This window comes from Salvia hispanica, chromosome 6, assembly GCF_029641045.1.
Source record: "Salvia hispanica isolate PSC_SH4W2 chromosome 6, Shi_PSC_v1, whole genome shotgun sequence".
Classification (NCBI taxonomy): domain Eukaryota; kingdom Viridiplantae; phylum Streptophyta; class Magnoliopsida; order Lamiales; family Lamiaceae; genus Salvia; species Salvia hispanica.
This window is the reverse complement of record NC_142697.1, coordinates 33,769,972-33,784,741: the sequence shown is the minus strand read 5'-3', so window position 1 is coordinate 33,784,741 and position 14,770 is coordinate 33,769,972. Positions and strand designations below refer to the sequence as shown.

Genomic DNA, 14,770 nt, shown 5'->3' with positions numbered 1-14,770 from the left:
GCGTAGTTGTGTCTTCATACATAGCTATTCTTTCTCTTGGTCGCTTTCCGCTGAGTTTTTGATACACTTATGTTCATTTTGAATATTTTGCACTCTCCTTTCGGTTTAGAGGCCTTAGACTATCTTATGGTTTGTATCTTGGAAACTATGTCATACTCTGGAGATTCTTGAACGCCATATATATTATACCTTCCTTTTTCTTATTCAAGTTTCTAGGTGAAGTTGTTGTTTTAAATACTCTGATAGTTCTTTCTAATCTTTTGGTTAACACTCTTTAAATGAAACCCTAGCCTACGTTTACTTCTTTAGAGTCGGTTTGGGTAGCAGCCGCCACATTTATTGTACCCTAGGTGGGCGAGCTGTTACAAGTTTAGCAAGTAGTTCTTTATGTTTTTATTATTTCCTTTTTGAACTTTGTGGTAATTTTATTATTTTAATTTAAGTATGAGTCGAGCATAATTATAAGCTCCGTTTCGGGTTTTCTTTGTTGATCCTTTCCCGAGATGAATAGGATTAGGTCGAATCAACCCTAGTGTCCTTTGATTATAAATAGGGCTTTTGTTCATAAACTCATTATGAATGAAAATATTATTTTCCCCAACTTCTCGTTGATTATTGTACAAACCCTAGATCTTGTGTTGCCCGACGGAAAAGACTTCCACGCACAACCAAATCTTGCCTCCGCCAATCCTACGATTGGACGCCGGAGAGAGTATCGATCGCCGAAGGTAGTCGTCGATCATAGTTAAGGGAAAACCAATATATAAAAATATGACTTATATTCCACCATGTTTTTTCACCAACTTTCCTTTCTTTTTTTTAAACTTCGTGTCGAACTCATATGCGACTCTTAAAGTGAGATAAGTATAATTTCGGGGCTTTTAAATGGTTGTATATTTCATCAATCAACTCTTTATTACAATTCGTGCAAATGCACATAGTGTGACACCGCAAAGGCTTCATACATAGCAAAGGCCTTTATTTTCTTCAACCATCAAAAGTAGGCATATTCAGCTAATTAAAATTCATCGGGTATTTGGGCTGCCCGTTGGCATAAAACAGCCCGAAATGCTGCTCCATTGCCGAGCCAGGCTTCTGATTCTCATCAAACATCGCAAATATGTACGTCTCAATCGGCCGGCCCGGCCTCCTCGGCGTCCCACTCTTCACCACCCTCACCAAATTATTGTTGTATCTCCGCGCATTCTCAATGCTCGCCGTGGCATCCCCCGACCCGTCACTGGCCGCTCCCGTCTCCGACCCTTTCGCCACCGGGGGCACCTTCCCGGCCGCGTCCGGAAACACTCTCGCCGTGCTCTTCTCCAGCGCCGCGTTCACGACGTCCAGGAGCGCGTAGTAGAGATTGTCGTAAAACCCGTCCGGGGTGTTGGTCCCACCGCCCTCCTCCAGAAAGGCGTAGTTGTAAGGGATCTGCGCCTTGTTGTAAAGGTAGGCGAAGAAGGGGTATATGTTGGCGAAGAGAGGGGCGTCCGTGTCGACGAGAAACCTCACGATGGGGTCTAGAAACGGCCTCACATCGCCCCGGAAATCCCCCTTGCTCGGCGGGTAGTTGGTGGTCGATGACCTCGGTCTCGATGGCCGTGGAGACCATGATTGCGCCGAGGTTGGCGGCGTCGAGGGAGATTGTACAGAGAGGTGACATACAAGTAGTCAAGATTGCAACCGAAAACAACCTTGCTGATCCTTTCACGAAAGCCCTCTCGGGTGGGACGTTCGATCGTCATATGGAAGGGATAGGTGTTAGATGCATTAAAGACTCAGACCTGCTTTCTCTATAAGTGGTAGAAATTGAAGAAAATTGACAGTAGTATACTCGAAAGCATGTTTTGAGTATAAGTGGGAAATTGTTGGAACATATAAACTAAAAAGCATTTTTCGAGTTTTTGAATTTGATAAATTGCTTGTATATTGTAAACACTCTTCATTTAATGAGAATAATAAATGTTTTCTTCACACTGTGTATTTTACTTTAATGGGTATTGACCGTATTTAATTATATATTAAATTATATAATTAAAGCGCCGGAAAGTAAAATCAGTCTAAGTCTTCTACATTGAAGGTTGGGTAGTGGAACAGGTCATCACAGTAGGTGGCCCAACAGGTACCTTGTAGAAGTAAAACTTTTTCACAACCTAGATAGGCTTTGGCTACCTATCGCGAAAGGTTGCAGTGTCCATCCGAAAGTCGTCTTTACCTTGAGAATGACTAGTGACACTGGTGTGGTATAGCATTGAATGGATCTAAAGTATAGACACGTCTTTGTTGCTATCTACTGTAAGACGATGTCTTGGAGATTTAATATTTCCTAATCTTTGTAATAATATAGGACACACGTTATTTAATCATACGCTGCTTTGACTTATCAATAGGTGCGGTTTTTTCGTAACCCAATATTTCTGATATCTTGGGTAGTAGTATTTAATAACTAGAATGGTGTCAGTTTTATTATTACATTGAATCGTGTGCCTGCGTGGTTTGACTATATCCCCAAGAGGTGTTCGAGAGAAGTTCTATTATTCGGAAACCCGGCCGGTTTGGATTTAATCCAAGAATAAATAGAAAAGGAAAAGTATATTTTTAATATACATCTCGTACTAGACAAACTCTTGGAAATAAAGATATTAATTAATTTAAAGTCTATAGCAGACTACAAATTAATTAATGGATATAGAAAGTCTTAGTCACGGGAAATAATATATTAAAGAGGTTAACCCAGATTGCTTGTATTCACGGATTGGATGGGCGGTCAATATTTCTTCTATAGTGGCACAAGAAATATTCCATTGGCCTTATATTAAATTATGGGTTATAATTTAATTAGTAAAGAAGGTCCAATAGGAGAGGCCCAATCCAAGCCCCATAGATCCCTAACCTAACCCATCATAAACTCTATAAATAAGAATGTAAGGAGATGAGACAAATGTTATCACAAAACCCTAGCCTCCACACTTGGCTTTCTTGTCTTCTCCTTCAAGATTCTTATAATTTCTAAGAGATTCCTCCCACAAGCAATTTAGATCTATAGAGTTAAGGGTCATAGGTTAGAAGATCTTTGGTCTTGCATTCATAATCAAGCTTCAAGATCTACACGTGGAGAAGTAGCAAGCCACTTCGATTCTTTGGAGAATCATTGTTGTAAGTATTCAATAACATGATTTAATTTAAATTATGTGATTAATTGCGCAATTATATGTTTCTACATGTTCAAGCATGAAATTGAATCGACCCACATAATCACCTAAATAGATTCTTTTGTGAATTTATTTAATTTGCAATTTCCGCTGCGATTTTCCCCAACAACTGGTATCGAAGCCATGCTTTTAGGCTCTGATTATGTGGGTTTAATCTTGTTTTTTCAAAATTACATGGATCAATGAAGAATATTTTAGATCTATAAGTGAATACTCTAGATCGGCTAAAGAACATTCTAGATCTATGAATTTTATTCAAGATTGATGAAGAATGTCTTGATCTACAATAGAGTACTCCAAGATTTATAGAATATATTCTAGATCTATTTTATATAGTTGTTAAATGGAATATTCTAGATCTATAAGAATATTCTTAAGAATATTGTAGATCTATGATAGTTTATTCTTGATCTATGTTTATTGTGTTCTACTTGTGTAGATCTACATGTTTGAAAAATGTGATGGATGATTGTTTTCATGCTTGCAATATTGCGTGATTGTTGAATCTTGTTGTTCTTCGTTTTATTATAAACCCACGGAGGTTGACCGTGGTAGATTAGGTTTTGTTTTTCCCTTGTATATTTCTTTTGTAAACAAATGTAATAGTTAGAATAAAAAGAAATGTAATACAATGGAGCAAACAAGACGAAGAACGGAACCGGCGACAATGACCTAGGCGGCGGCCGAAACCCTAGCGGGCTCGGCCGCACGCAGATCTAGGTGGCGGTGGTGGCTGGCGGCTGAGCAAACGGCGGCGGCGGCAGGAGGCCATGTGGCGGCAGCGGCTGCTTTACGAAGCAGCCGCAGCAGCGCTGCGTCGGCGGCTCCAGGCTGGCAGCGGCGGCGGCAACAGCTGGGCAGGGGACACGGCAGCGGCTGGCGGCTGGGCTGGCGCAGCCTTGGCGGCGGTCGAGACCCCTAGGGTTCGACCGCACGCAGATCGATGCAGCGGCGGCTGGTGGCTGACGGCGCGGCGGCAGCTCCCGGTGCTCGGCGGCGGCAAGGCAGCCCGATGAAGACGACGGCGGCGCAGATCCCTAGAAGGCGGCGGCGGCTAGTTGTTTTTATTTTAGGGCAATTAGGGTTTTGGATGGCCCGTTTAATAGGCAAGGCCCAATGTGTGGTCTTGACCTAATTTTTATACCCTAGATATTTGTTTTATTCAAATGGGGTATATATATTTTATTTAATCCTTTTTATCCGGAGTACCATGGTTCATGGAAAGGATAAATTGTGATTTATTTTAATTATTTGGTTTTAGACACTTAGTGGTTTAAAATCAAATGATTTATTTGGTTATGTGTGATGTGACAAAGTGTGCAAATTTATTTGCCTATGTGATTTACATCTTATGTGAGTTAAATAATTATTTGCTTGCATGATAATCAAATGAAAACCATTTTAACTAAAAATGACTAAGCGATAATTACGAACAGTCATGTTGTATATGGTCTCCACAAATGGTATTCAAATGTGAAGTAAATTATATAACATTTCGACCTTTCTTTAGAGGAGTTATGTTATTAGTAATATTTACAAGCTTTCATAATATTTGAATAACTAAAATGGTTCTTTTAAATGAAAGGCATGTTTCTGAAGGAATATTGAGTCCAGTGGGAGCGATATTATCACGAAATGAGCATTATTTAAAAGATGTTAACCATGGTCTTAGAATCTTGTTGAGTGGCGTGTGACCTTTCTTTAGAGGAGTATTCAAAGCAAGATAAGATCCTTGAGGACTATAATTATGGTACTAGCTTAGGCAATATTAGGCAGCCATGCCATTCTTATGGTCTCTGGACTATCTGTCGGTATTGTGACCAAGAATTTTTTTTAAAAATCTAAATAATCCATGACATCCTTTTGGTGCTTGTTTATTTAGCGTTTTAATAGCATATGTGATTTTCGAATGTTTTATGGTTTTTACATTCCTTTATCATGTATGGTTGTGTGATGGATACCTTTTATTTTTCTCAGTCAATATCAATTATGTCGCTCAATCCATTATCTGTAATCTTGAAAGAAAACAAACTCGAGGGGCCTAACTATGTAGACTGGAAACGTAATTTGGACATTGTCCTTATCGCTGATGATTATAAGTTTGTGCTTGAGACCGATTGCCCTGCAAAACCTGCTGATAATGCTTCCGCGGAAGATAAGGCCGTGTACAATAAGTGGATTAAGGCCAATGAGATGGCGAAGTGCTATATTTTGGCTTCTATGTCAAATGTGCTTCAACATCAGCATCATTCCTACAAATCCGCTTATGAGATCATGGAGAACCTTAGATCTCTTTTTGGGACTCAGAGTCGATCTGCTAGATCTCTAGCGATTAGGAGTCTCATGAATAAGACGATGAAGGAGGGCACGCCAGTCAGGGATCATGTCCTTGAAATGATGCGCCATCTCAATCAAATTGAGGTCTTGGGAGGATCGATTGATCCAGATTCTCAGGTAGACATAATACTCCAAAGTCTTCCGGCAAGTTTTCAACAGTTTAAAGTCAACTATGAGATGATTAAGCAAGACCTTAACTTGGCTGAGCTTCTAACTGAGCTTCAAAACGCTGAAGGCATTTATGCCCAAGCTAAGCAAGCTATGTTGGTTGACCGCGCCTCCAGTTCCAAAGTCACTAGACCTAGGAAGGATGGCAAGGCGGAGCAGGCTGCCAAGGGATTGAAGGCAAGGAAGGGCAAGAAGAAGGTTAAAGCAAGAAAAACTGGAAAGTGTTTCAAGTGTGGTGAAAAGGGACATTGGAAGCCTGATTGCCCCAAGAAGGGTAAAGGTCATGGTCAAGGTAAACACCAAGCTCATGTTCTTGAAACTTACTTAGCAATTGTTTCTACCCATCAATGGGTAGTAGATACGGGAGCAACTGATCATGTATGTTTCGATCCCGCTTTGTTGCAGGATTCAAGGAAACTAAGTGAAGGGGAGATAATTGTCCATCTGGGGGATGCTACTAGAGTGGGAGCTATTGCAGTGGGAGCTGTTTATATTCGCTTTTCTAGTAGTAGAGTTTTGGTATTAAACAATGTTTTATTGATACCTTCGTTTAGAAGGAACTTGATTTCTGTTTCTAAACTGGTTTTTGACGGATATTCTATTTCTTTCAATGATGCTTGCATTATAAGGAGATATGATTATTTTATCTGTCAAGGTATCATGGATAATAACTTGTATACTATACGCTCTACGCATCAAATTGTTGAGTCGAATAACATATCTGTTTCTCGCAAGAGAAAGACTTCACCACATGATATGAATGATATGTACTTATGGCATATAAGGCTTGGGCATGCCAATCCGAGAAGGATCCAAAAGTTGGCGAGCCTTGGCTCAATTGAGGGACTAAGCTTAGACCCTTTTCCAACTTGCGAATCCTGCTTGGAAGGCAAGATGACCAAAAGATCCTTTAAGATCAAAGGAAATAGAGCCAAGAAAGTACTAGATCTCATTCACTCGGATGTGTGTGGTCCATTCCAAATTCAAACTAGGGGAGGCTATGTATATTTCATCACCTTTATTGATGATTATTCAAGACTAGCCCAAGTCTATTTGATGCAACGCAAATCAGAATCTTTTGAAAAATTCAAACTATTCAAGGCATTTGCAGAAACGCATCATAGTAAGACTATAAAAGCCTTACGATCTGATCGAGGAGGCGAGTACCTTAGTGATGAATTTTTTGGCTACTTAGCGGAAGCTGGGATTGAATCCCAACTGACTGCACCTGGCACTCCTCAACAAAATGGAGTTGCGGAAAGGAGAAATCGAACATTTCTTGAAATGGTTTGATCAATGATGTGTTATGCTCAGTTGCCAAAATTCCTTTGGGGGTTTGCACTAGAAACAGCGTGTTATACCCACAATAACTTACCTACAAAGTCAGCACCCAAAACACCTCATGAGTTGTGGACTGGGCGTAAGCCCAACCTAGAACATCTCAAGATATGGGGTTGTTCGGCGCATGTGCTACTTAAAGATCCAAGTAAATTGGACTCTCGCACAGAGGTATGTTTGTTTGTGGGATATGCCAAAGGAACAAAAGGCTATGAATTCTATAGTCCTCAAGACAACAAAGTATTTGTAAGCACAAATGCAAAGTTCTTGGAAGAGGAGTATATTAAGAATAAAAAACCCAGAAGTGTAATCACTCTTGAAGAAATGAGAGATGATGACGTTCCAATTACACAAGAGAAAACTCCACAAGAAAATATTGCACCACGTAATGCAACTTCTTCTACTCCTATGATTGTAGAGCCTCGTCGTAGTGGGAGGATTTCAAAAGAACCGGAAAGGTGGATTGGTCTGGGAGAGTCTTCAGACTCAGCTTCCGGACATCTGGAACCTGACCCCTGGAACTACAAAGAAGCAATAAATGATTTGGATAGTCTCAACTAGATTGAGGCAATGGATTCCGAATTACAATCAATGGAGGATAAGGACGTTTACGACCTTGAAAATCTACCCGAAGGCTGCATTGCCATTGGGAGTAAGTGGATATTCAAGCGTAAACGAGGTCCGGATGGGAAAGTTAAATTGTTCAAAGCTAGATTAGTGGCAAAGGGTTATACCGAAAGAGAAGGCATCGATTATGATGAGACCTTCTCACCCGTCGCTATGCTTAAATCAATTCGGATTCTCCTATCCATCGCAGCCTACATGGACTGGGAAGTTTGGCAAATGGATGTCAAGACCGCCTTCTTGCATGGTAGTCTTGAGGAAACCATTTACATGAAACAACCCGAGGGCTATGAAATTAAGGGCAAGGAGCACATGGTGTGGAAGCTTAAAAGATCCATTTATGGAATCAAGCAAGCATCCAGAGCATGGAACATGTGCTTCGATAAAACTGTTAAATCATTTGGTTTTGATCAGTGCCCAGAAGAGAGTTGCGTATATAAGAAAGTTGAAGGTGCAAATGTGGTGTTCTTGGTACTTTACGTGGATGACATCTTACTAATTGGAAACAATAATAAGATGTTTTCGTCCGTAAGAAACTGGTTGTCTACCCAGTTTGAGATGAAGGACTTGGGAGATGCGGGACACATTCTAGGAATCAAAGTGATCAGAGATCGCAAGAAAAGAATGTTGTGCTTGTCTCAAGAATCCTACATCGATACTGTACTACAACGTTTTAGCATGGAAAATTCCAAGAAGGGTTTTGTTCTTTTCAGACATGGAATTCATCTATCAAAGGAGATGTGTCCTACGACACATACAGAGATAGAGGACATGAAGAAGGTTCCCTATGCCTCGGCAGTTGGAAGTCTCATGTATGCTATGTTGTGTACACGACCTGATATATGCTTTGCCGTAGGCATGGTGGCAAGGTATCAGTCGAACCCTGGCCAAGGACATTGGACTGCAGTAAAGAATATACTCAAGTACCTGAAGAGGACTAAAGAGTATGTTCTTGTTTACAAGGCATCTGATCTATGTCCGATGGGGTACACGGATTCAGATTTTCAATCCGATCGTGATTCGAGGAAGTCTACTTCTGGTTATGTGTTCACCTTGGGAGGTGGAGCCGTTATATGGAAGAGTGCAAAGCAGAAATGCATTGCGGACTCGACCATGGAAGCCGAGTATGTAGCTGCTTCTGAAGCTGCAAAAGAGGCTGTATGGCTCAAGAACTTTCTAAAGGAGTTGGGTGTGATTCAGAGTTTGCCCAAGAGCATCACGGTATATTGTGATAACTCTGGAGTTGTTGCAAACTCAAAGGAACCACGATCCCATAAGGCAAGCAAACACATTGAGAGGAAGTATCATATCATTCGGGAGATTGTACAGAGAGGTGACATACAAGTAGTCAAGATTGCAACAGAAAACAACCTTGCTGATCCTTTCACGAAAGCCCTCTCGGGTGGGACGTTCGATCGTCATATGGAAGGGATAGGTGTTAGATGCATTAAAGACTCAGACCTGCTTTCTCTATAAGTGGGAGAAATTGAAGAAAATTGACAGTAGTATACTCGAAAGCATGTTTTGAGTATAAGTGGGAAATTGTTGGAACATATATACTAAAAAGCATTTTTTGAGTTTTTGAATTTGATAAATTGCTTGTATATTGTAAACACTCTTCATTTAATGAGAATAATAAATGTTTTCTTCACACTGTGTATTTTACTTTAATGGGTATTGACCGTATTTAATTATATATTAAATTATATAATTAAAGCGCCGGAAAGTAAAATCAGTCTAAGTCTTCTACATTGAAGGTAGGGTAGTGGAACAGGTCATCACTGTAGGTGGCCCAACCGGTACCTTGTAGAAGTAAAACTTTTTCACAACCTAGATAGGCTTTGGCTACCTATCGCGAAAGGTTGTAGTGTCCATCTGAAAGTCGTCTTTACCTTGAGAATAACTAGTGACACTGGTGTGGTATAGCATTGAATGGATCTAAAGTATAGACACGTCTTTGTTGCTATCTACTGTAAGACGATGTCTTGGAGATTTAATATTTCCTAATCTTTGTAATAATATAGGACACACGTTATTTAATCATACGCTGCTTTGACTTATCAATAGGTGCGGGTTTTTCGTAACCCAATATTTCTGATATCTTGGGTAGTAGTAATTAATAACTAGAATGGTGCCAGTTTTATTATTACATTGAATCGTGTGCCTGCGTGGTTTGACTATATCCCCAAGAGGTGTTCGAGAGAAGTTCTATTATTCGGAAACCCGGCCGGTTTGGATTTAATCCAAGAATAAATAGAAAAGGAAAAGTATATTTTTAATATACATCTCGTACTAGACAAACTCTTGGAAATAAAGATATTAATTAATTTAAAGTCTATAGCAGACTACAAATTAATTAATGGATATAGAAATTCTTAGACACGGGAAATAATATATTAAAGAGGTTAACCCGGATTGCTTGTAATCACGGATTGGATGGGCGGTCAATATTTTTTCTATAGTGGCACAAGAAATATTCCGTTGGCCTTATATTAAATTATGGGTTATAATTTATTTAGTAAAGAAGGTCCAATAGGGGAGGCCCAATCCAAGCCCCATAGATCCCTAACCTAGCCCATCATAAACTCTATAAATAAGAATGTAAGGAGATGAGACAAATGTTATCACAAAACCCTAGCCTCCACACTTGGCTTTCTTGTCTTCTCCTTCAAGATTCTTATAATTTCTAAGAGATTCCTCCCACAAGGAATTTAGATCTATAGAGTTAAGGGTCATAGGTTAGAAGATCTTTGGTCTTGCATTCACAATCAAGCTTCAAGATCTACTCGTGGAGAAGTAGCAAGCCACTTCGATTCTTTGGAGAATCATTGTTGTAAGTATTCAATAACATAATTTAATTTAAATTATGTGATTAATTGCGCAATTATATGTTTCTACATGTTCAAGCATAAAATTGAATCGACCCACATAATCACCTAAATAGATTCTTTTGTAGATTTATTTAATTTGCAATTTCCGCTGCGATTTTCCCCAACAGTAGACCCGCGCCGTTCCATCCGTAGCATACCCCGATTTGAGTAGCTGCATCGAGTACCCGAAACTCGTCAAGGGGTTCGAATTGACAATGAAGCGCCACTCAGATGGATAAGAAATATGTTCAATTTAAATTAACCCGCATATTTACGTTTAAGTATGAGTTTAAAAGAACATACTCCCTCTGTCTCACAATATTAGTTCTAGTTTTTTATTTTTGTCCGTCCCAAATTACTCGTCCCATTTTCACATTTTTTATTGTGTACCTAGCATTCCATTATTTTATTTCCACTCACATATTATTATATACTAATACTCCCTCATTCACACAGAAATAAGTCATTTGTTATGGACACGGGTTTTAATGCATAATTGGTAAAGTATGAGAGAAAAAGAAAAATTAGTTGAAATTGTGAAGTGGATGGCGGGATCCATAAATGATAAAGTAAAAGAGAAAGAGAAAAAAGTTACGATAAATGGATATCGACTATTTGTATGGGAAGTACGAAAAAAGAAATATGGTCGATTTCTATGAGACGGAGAGAGTATAAAAGTAGGACCCACATTTTACACCCCTTTTCAACCCATTTTCTATTACATTTCTTAAAACTCGTGTCTTATTAAAATGAGACTCATATTAAGCACGGAAGGTGTAAAATCTTTGAATCCAACATCTTTCTTAAAATTTTAAAAGTTTGAGTTAAATTGCAAGTTAAAAGTTGTGTACCAATTAAAAAATCAACCAAAATATTTAATTTTAAGGGATGTATCGCTCTACATATAGTCATGATGGAATGTAATTAAGTTAGATGATCAAGCAAGATTGATCAATGGTAGAATAATCTATATTAAAAAAGTTTATCTCAACTATATGACTGAGAATGAACATTAATTGTACATTAATTAAAGATAAATTTAAATAATATTGAAAAGAGAAATAAAACTAACCAGTGAAATCCAGAGATGTGAACAAAAATATAAGTGTGAATATTGCAGATAGGAAGAAGTAATTTTTTGTGATAGCCATAGCAGAGGAAGGAAAGAGCAATTGAGCAAGTGTTGGTGAATCTTGTTATCACTTACCTCCCTTTATATAGACTTTCTATCACTCAAGAGTAGTATATGCTGGACGTATTTGTAATTATATATGCCCATTCAATTATTAAACAGTAGTATATTTTTTCTTGCCTAATTAATGTATTCGAAAACCAGCTAAAATAACTGAGTCATGTAAATAGTTAGGCAAGCTTCATACATAAAAAAATCTACCCCCGTCCCAACAAAGTTGAGTCACAATTTTTGAGCACGGAGATTAAGAAATTATGTTGAAAAGTAAGAGAGAGGAATAAAGTAGAAAGGATAAAGAGAGAGTAAAGTGGGTGATGGAATAAAGTAAGAATGATTGAATATTTTATATTTTGTCAAAAAAGAAAATATAACTCAATTTAGTTAGAACATAACAAAAAGAATATGACCCAACTTAATTAGGACGAAAGAAGTATATTAGTGAAACTCATTTTTGTCACACAAACATAATAGTAATTGAACTCTTTTATAATTGAGCAGATAACTCGTCCTTCTTATAAGATATTTAAGGGAATAGGTGTTCTATTTTTAACATAGTATTAGAACATATTCATGTTAGTAACAAGTTTTTTTTATTGCAAACTTGCAAGCGTGAAAGCCTAATAATCATTCAAGCCTTACACGTTATGGGGTCGTACAACAACATCTTCTTGTCCGCATCAGTAAAATGGTAATCCTAACTCTTACACCCTTCCGTACATGAAATGTTGTCTACTTTTGTCATTTAGTTCCGTTCGCGAAATATATTCTATTTTTTTCTTTTTCCATTTTGCATAAATGAAGCTCACTATTCATTAACTCATTACACTCACATTTTATTATAAAACTAATATATAAATGTGGAACCCACAATCCACTAACTTTTTCCACTCATTTTCATCACATTTATTAGAACCCGTCGAGTCAAAATGTGGAGAACATTTCATGTACAGAGGGCATATAAATGAGTGGACAATCCTCCCTACGTATAATACCTTTTAAAGATGTGAGCAATCCATTTCCACCAAATACTCCTTCCGTCTCACATTTGGAATCTAAGTTCACTATTTCCATAAATGATAATATGCCCACATTCCACTAATCTTATTCCATCCACACTTTATTACTCCCTCCGTTCACTATTTCCATAAATGATAATAGGCCAACATTCCATTAATTTTATTCCATCCACATTTTATTACTCTCACCGTTCACTATTTCCATAAATGATAGTAGGCCCACATTCCACTAATCTTACTCCATCCACACTTTATTACTCCATTCGTCCACAAAATAGTCTCATCTAGCCATTTTTAATAGAATACTGCCCTAGTATATAATTTAATATTGTTATTTCACTTTCAAATACTTTTCCACACATGGGCTAGCTGTTGGTGGTTGTTCTATTAGTTGAACTTTCTATTCTCAATTAGCATCAATAGAAAAACTACCAATGTAGTTATGAATTTTCTTACAAGAATATTTGTTATTAGTGTTAACTAGCTAGGTGCTTAGCCAAAAAATCACGACGAATGGTAACTCCAACAAACATAAAGCAAACTCTTATGTATATAAAAATAACTAAAATATTAGTCTACAAATTTTCAATTTCTTTAATTTATATAAATACACTAAACTTTGCAAACTCTTATGTATATAAAAATAGCTAAATTAATATTAGTCCACAAATTTTTCCACTTCTCTATTTATTTGCATATAAATACCCGAAACTTCCGGCTATTTAATGTAGTCTCTTTCAAGTAATATTTCTGGCGTATTTTGTTTTGGTCTAACAATACAGTTGTATTCTCAATAGAATGGGCCACTTAACTTGTGGATGAGTGTGTTTGGGTCCAAAAATTGTGCTTGCACATGTAGAATTTAATTATGCAGGGGATATTTTTGCTAAAGACAATATGATGACTTAAATTTTGTTCGAGTTACTTCATGGACCTAAATATTAGTATTTCATATTTCACTAAATGCAGTTTTCCGCTAAAATTCAAGTTAGAATTCCGTAAATTTCGCAGATGATTTTCCAAACTGCCCTAGAAATCAAGCTCTAGTTTGGCCAACCGAGTTCGTTTAAAAGGAGAAAACGTCAATTTGTGAGTATTATTATGATTTTATTAATTTTTTGGAATTTTCTAAATTTAGTTTTAGGTTGTTCAGTGTTTGTAGGAAGGTTTTACACGCCATATGAATACTGTGAAAATCATTTTCAGATGCCAACCTTAACTAATTTGATAGTACATCATAGACTCCCTTCTTCCACCTTTAATAAACATTTTTCAAACAAATAAAAATTACTCCATAAAATATTTTCATGCATTGTAACTCCCTTCTTCCACTTCTAACTCCTGGATATAATCGAGAATTCACAAATATCTACAAAATAAAATTAAGGGAAACAGTAAAATACAGAATAAATTGACCTAACGAAAGGTGGACTTAAGTCAACTTATTAAATGCAATATTTAAAATATGTTATGATTGACTCCATTATCAAGTTGTATGTATGCACGAATTTGTTCCAATCAATTGAAAACGACTACGACGCCTTCCATGTGATTTTCTAATATCTTGCCGGCCAATTGCATAATTTGCATGTGATTTTTTTAACCTATACCATAAAAACAATTATGCCCTTTGTCCCGTCCTAAGTGGAATATTTCCCTTTTGACATGAGATTTAACACAGTGTTATTTTGTTAGTTATGTTGACAGAAGATAAAGTAAGAATGAGAAAAATTAGAAATCGAGGGTGATGTTTCTATATTTAAAAATATGTCATTAAAGTGCGACATTCCAAAAAACAAAATGTGTCAATTAGGGTGGGACGGATGAAGTATTTAATAACTGGACCGCGGCCGCCAGGACATATGGTTTAGCTACAAACCGTGCTTGGTTAATTCTAGCTTGCATTAATAAACCAATGATCTATATAAAGAGCCATTTTGAACCGGATGAACCGGTCGATTCGCATGTGAACAACAGATCGATTCACATGTGAACTATCTACCGATTAAACTC

At 37.5% G+C, this 14,770-nt stretch overlaps 1 long non-coding RNA gene and 2 pseudogenes across 1 annotated transcript; 1 reads left to right on the top strand and 2 right to left on the bottom strand.

Moving 5' to 3' along the window:
• Positions 1-870: 870 nt before the first annotated feature.
• LOC148923653 (putative glucan endo-1,3-beta-glucosidase BG1 pseudogene) lies at positions 871-1,663 on the bottom strand (annotated as a pseudogene).
• Positions 1,664-8,489: 6,826 nt separating this feature from the next.
• LOC148923652 (secreted RxLR effector protein 161 pseudogene) lies at positions 8,490-9,155 on the top strand (annotated as a pseudogene).
• Positions 9,156-10,529: 1,374 nt separating this feature from the next.
• LOC148923651 (uncharacterized) lies at positions 10,530-11,725 on the bottom strand. Its single transcript, XR_016132715.1, has 2 exons — positions 11,622-11,725; positions 10,530-10,721 (listed from the first exon to the last, which is right to left on the bottom strand). It is a non-coding gene; the product is annotated as an uncharacterized LOC148923651 (long non-coding RNA).
• Positions 11,726-14,770: the final 3,045 nt, after the last annotated feature.